Below are 5987 nucleotides of genomic sequence, written 5' to 3'. Positions count from 1 at the left end.
GACTGTTAATAGGTCTAGAAAGAATTGGTCCAAGAAACTTGATGATGCATTATGGGCCTATAGAACTACATATAAAAATCCTATGGGTATGTCTCCGTATAAAATGGTTTATGGAAAAGCATGTCACTTACCTCTCGAACTAGAACACAAGGCTTATTGGGCTATTAAAGAACTTAATTATGATTTTAAACTTGCCGGTGAGAAGAGGTTATTTGATTTTAGCTCACTTGATGAACGGAGAACCCAAGCCTACGAAAATGCCAAGTTGTTTAAACAAAAAGTTAAAATATGGCATGACAAAAGGATACAAAAGCATGAGTTTAATGTAGGTGATTATGTATTGCTATACAACTCTCGTTTAAGATTTTTTGCAGGAAAACTTCTCTCTAAATGGGAAGGTCCTTATATTATCGAGGAGGTCTACCATTCCGGTGCCATAAAAATCAACAACTTCGAAGGCACAAATCTGAAGGTGGTGAACGGACAAAGAATCAAACACTATATCTCAGGTAATCCCATAAATGTTGAAACCAATGTTATTGAAACCATAACCCCGGAGGAATCCATAAGGGACACTTTCTGGAACGTTTCAGACTCCGAAAAGGAATAGGTATGTGGTACGGTAAGTAAACCGACTCCAAAACAGTTTTTAAGGCAATATTTCTTCATTTTGGAATATTTAGAAAAATAGAAAAATAAGCAGCAGACCGGGAAGGACACGAGGGCTCCACGAGGGTGGAGGGCGTGCCCTACCCTACTGGGCCCCCCCCCCCCCCGTACCTCGTGGGCACCTCGTGTGCTCTCCGGACTCCGTTTTCGTACACGACATGTATTTTGGTCGGTAAAAATTCATTATATAATCTCCCAGGGGTTTTGACTCCCGTATCACGCAAAAATCTCTAGTCTTTGTTTTGAGTTGTCCTGCTGCAGATAGAGCAACATGTCGTCCCAGGATTCGGAAGGAGAAAGGTATGTGGCTAATTACCTTGCAGATCCTAAGGTCTATGGGGATGTGGAGCATTGCGGTTGGACTACGGAAGAAAAAGAGGAATATGAACCCAAGGGAAAGGAGGAGACGAGCTCAGATGAAGATGAAGTCCCACTACCTCAACCTGGGGACATGCATGTGGAGTTCAAAAAGTCAAGCCTCCCGGATAGGGTAAAGAAACCTAAGATCGAGTTTATCCCTTTTCACCTCTTGCAGGAGAACAAGCAGGAACTATGCAAAAAGATACAGAGCTTGGAGCAGGAGATCGAGGACCTAAGGGACCAAAATTCTATCCTCAAGGGCAAATTAAGGAAGAAGCCTACACCATCAACAAAATGACCACCGTCTCCACCAACAAAGAAGAATTGAGTATCTGGTATGGGCACTCCACTTGGCAACTGCCAAGCATGGGGGAGTGCCCCGGTATCGTATCACCATCACTTTTATCTTTACCGTTTTTCTTAGTATGATCCTTTTGGTAATATCTTGATCTAGTAGAATAATAGTTCTTAGTGTGATCTAGTTGTGAGTTTTGCTTTATTATCCTTCTATGTAATCGAGTCCATGAGCTATATAATAAATATTAGTGTTGAGTTAAGGGCTTGATTATTTTGCCATGATCCTAACGGAATAAAAGAAAAGAGAAAGAAATAAAAAGAAACAAAGAGATCATGTTAATCTTATGGAGAGTAATGAGCTCACATAGAAAGAGTATGATGAATAAAAGTTGTTGAGGGTTGACAAACACAGTTTTGGTCATCGTTGCAATTAATAGGAAGTAATAAAGAAAGAGAGGTCTTCGCATATAAATATACTATCTTGGACATCTTTTATGATTGTGAGCACTCATTAAAATATGACATGCTAAAGAGTTGAAATTATGTGTGGAAGATAACGTAATGGGTTATGTTTTCTTACATCTGAGATGAATTATATTGTCTTGGATCTTCCAACATGATGAGCTTGCCTTTCCCCCTCATGCTAGCCAAATTCATTGCACCAAGTAGAGATACTACTTGTGCTTCCAAATACCCTTAAATCAGTCTTGCCTTAAGAGTCCACCATATCTACCTATGGATTGAGTAAGATCCATCAAATAAGTTGTCATCGGTGCAAGCAATAAAAATTGCTCTCTAAGTATGTATGATTGACTGGTGTGGAGGAAATACGCTTTATATGATCGTGTGATATGGAAGTAATAAAAGCGACAGACTGCATAATAAAGGTCCATATCACAAGTGGCAATATAAAGTGACGTTCTTTCGCAATAAGATTTTGTGCATCCAACCATAAAAGCGCATGGCAACCTCTGCTTCCCTCTACGAAGGGCCTATCTTTTACTTTTATCTCCTACATTACATAAGAGTCATGGTGATCTTCACCCTTCCTTTTTACATTTTATTCTTTGGCAAGCACAATATGTTGGAAAGATCCTGGTATATATGGCTAATTGTATGTGAGTTTTCATGAACTATTACTGTTGACATTATCCTTGAGGTAAAACGTTGGGAGGCAAAGCTATGAGCCCCTATCTTTCTCTGTGTCCGATTAAAACTTCATACCCATAAGTATTGCATGAGTGTTAGCAATTGTGAGAGACTATATGATAGTTGAGTATGTGGACTTGCTGAAAAGCTCTTATACATTGACTCTTTCCTATGTTATGATAAATTGCAATTGCTTCAATGACTGAGATAATAGTTTGTTAGTTTTCAATGAAGTTTACGATTCATACTTGATATTGTGATTGAATTATTACTCTAGCATTAGAGATTATATAACAAAGAATTATATGAGTTGCTATTCTAAGAATGATCATGATGCCCTCATGTTCGTATTTTATTTTATTTTTTTATCGACACCTCAATCTCTAAACATGTGGACATATTTTTTGATTTCGGCTTTTCGCTTGAGGACAACCGAGGTCTAAGCTTGGGGAGTTGATACGTCCATTTTGCATCATGCTTTTATATCGATATTTATTGCATTATGGGCTGTTATTACACATTATGTCACAATACTTATGCATATTCTCTCTTATTTTACAAGGTTTACATAAAGAGGGAGAATGCCGGCAGCTGGGATTCTGGGATGGAAAAGGAGCAAATATTAGAGACCTATTATGCACAGCTCCAAAAGCCCTGAAACTTCACGGAAGATGTTTTCCAAATATATAAAAAATACTGAGAGCAAGAACTTCACCAGGGGGCCACACCCTGCCCACGAGGGTGGGGGCGCGCCCTACCCCCCTGGGCGCCCCCCCCTACCTCGCGGGCCCCCTGGTGGCCCTCCGGTGGCCATCTTCTGCTATATGGAGTCTTCTGATGGGGAAAAATCATAAGCCATCTTCTCGGACGAAACTCCGCCGCCACGAGGCGGAACCTTGGTGGAACCAATCTAGGGCTCTGGCGGAGCTGTTCTGCCGGGGAAACTTCCCTCCCGGAGGGGGAAATCATCGCCATCGTCATCACCAACGCTCCTCTCATCGGGAGAGGGCAATCTCCATCAACATCTTCATCAGCACCATCTCATCTCAAAACCCTAGTTCATCTCTTGTATCCAATTCTTGTCTCCAAGTCTGGGATTGGTGCTAGTAGGTTGCTAGTAGTGTTAATTACTCCTTGTAGTTGATGCTAGTTGGTTTAATTTGTGGAAGATCATATGTTCAGATCCTATATGCATATTAATACCCCTCTGATTATGAACATGTTTATGCTTTGTGAGTAGTTACTTTTGTTCCTGAGGACATGGGAGAAGTCTTGCTATTAGTAGTCATGTGAATTTGGTATTCGTTCGATATTTTGATGAGATGTATGTTGTCTCTCCTCTAGTGGTGTTATGTGAACGTCGACTACATGACACTTCACCATTATTTGGGCCTAGAGGAAGGCATTGGGAAGTAATAAGTAGATGGTGGGTTGCTAGAGTGACATAAGCTTAAACCCTAGTCTATGCGTTGCTTCGTAAGGGGCTGATTTGGATCCATATGTTTCATGCTATGGTTAGGTTTACCTTAATACTTCTGTTGTAGTTGCGGATGCTTGCAATATAGGTTAATCATAAGTGGGATGCTCGTCCAAGTAAGGGCAGTACCCAAGCACCGGTCCACCCACATAGCAAATTATCAAAGTACCGAACACGAATCATATGAACGTGATGAAAACTAGCTTGACGATATTCCCATGTGTCCTCGGGAGCGCTTTACATCATATAAGAGTTTGTCCAGGCTTGTCCTTTGCTACAAAAAGGATTGGGCCACCTTGTTGCACCTTATTTACTTTTGTTACTTGTTGCTCGTTACAAATTATCTTATCACAAAACTATCTGTTACCACTTATTTCAGTACTTGCAGAGAATACCTTGCTGGAAACGGCTTATCATTTCCTTCTGCTCCTTGTTGGGTTCGACACTCTTACTTATCGAAAGGACTACGATAGATCCCCTATACTTGTGGGTCATCACTATGCACTTGATTCACCTTCTGTTTTGAGTAAGCTTGTGACACCCAAACCTGCTTCTGCTATTAATTCTGATATGTCGCATGTTATTGATGAGGCCACTTCTGCTATGCATGATACTTATGATGAAACTACTTCTATGCTTGATACTAATGTGCCACTTGGTGAATTTTTTGATGAACAAGTTTCTAGCGCTAGAGAGAATGAAATTATTGAAACTGATAATATTGATGAAAGTGATGATGAAGATTCTCCCCCTAGATATGAATTACCTATTGTGCATGAGGGCTATGTTATGGGTGAAGAAACTGCTAGAGATTTTCTTGCTTCCAATGATAGGAGTGATCTTAAGAAATTACTAGCAAAAATGCCCGTGCGTTGCAACGGGTGAAAACAATCTAATATGTGCTCACTAATGTGAAAATAGTTTGCAAATAATCTAATTTTATACAGCAAAAACAATTTTCTTAACTGGTTAAGCACAGATGCCAAGTGTAAAAAAGCATTTCACAGAATAACCAATTGATCAGTTGGTATCCTTATTGTTACAGATCATTACAGTAATACCTTTGGTCACCATTTATAAACAAAGACCAAAACAGATTCTCCAATGATAGAAAAACTTCTTAAATGTTGCTATTTATAAAGAACGGAAGTTGGTTATGTACTGATGAACTGGTAGCATGTTATACCTCCACCGCAAATTTTTTTGCCTTCAATACGTCCGCAGAATGTAATCCGACATTGTATCCCCTAAATATGAAGGATTGTCACTGTATTAGTAATCTGCAAGAGCACAGCTTGCCAGATTCATCAATTGAAGGGTTATCCAACAATAAAATCCTGTTATCACAAAAGAACACAAGGTACATAATAGAGCGGAGCACCCATTTATTAAAATAAAACCATGCCAAACTTTAATAAAGTGTACAAATGTGGCCATGTCTTTGAGAGCGACTTCGATGAAAATCAGGGGCTTGACTGGTCTTAACGAAGACAATAACATCACTCAGACCAAGATACTAACAGACCTAAAACTATCATCTAGAAAACTGTTTTTTGAGAACCTTCAACAGTGGGGGAACCCACCACTGACCTTTGTATTAGATCAGAGCGTCAAAGATACAGTACAATATTTACATAGAGAAGTTAGCAGGGGAGGGGGAGGAGAGGTCAGCCAAAAGAGGGTCTAGCAGCTCTCTCTTTCCATATACTCCATGCTGCCACCAGAAACACTTCCATGAACATATGTCGAGTCCAGTTTCTTTTTGCTACGTGCAAAAATTCCAATCTGTTATTCAGATCAGGCCATCTAACACAAAGTTTCTCCCAACATGACTTACTGAACGGGCGTTTGAAAAATAGATGTCCGAGACAAGACCAAGCAGCAGCATAAGACTGGTATCCTGCAATATTAAGGCAACATTTGACCATTTGAAGGGAAAAATGGATGCTGATTGCAAATGGATATATGGGTAAAATACAACAACAACAACAACAACAACAACAACAACAACAACAACAATAACAACAATAGCAGT

General features: G+C 39.8%; 1 non-coding gene across 1 annotated transcript; it reads right to left on the bottom strand.

Moving 5' to 3' along the window:
- Nucleotides 1–4922: 4922 nt before the first annotated feature.
- LOC125526095 (small nucleolar RNA R24) lies at nt 4923–5011 on the bottom strand. The gene has a single exon (XR_007291558.2). It is a non-coding gene; the product is annotated as a small nucleolar RNA R24 (small nucleolar RNA).
- Nucleotides 5012–5987: the final 976 nt, after the last annotated feature.

This window comes from Triticum urartu, chromosome 7A (genome assembly GCF_056163025.1).
Source record: "Triticum urartu cultivar PI428250 chromosome 7A, HENAU_Tu73, whole genome shotgun sequence".
NCBI lineage: Eukaryota > Viridiplantae > Streptophyta > Magnoliopsida > Poales > Poaceae > Triticum > Triticum urartu.
The sequence above is the reverse complement of the archived record's forward strand: the minus strand, read 5'-3'. Positions and strand labels throughout refer to the sequence as shown.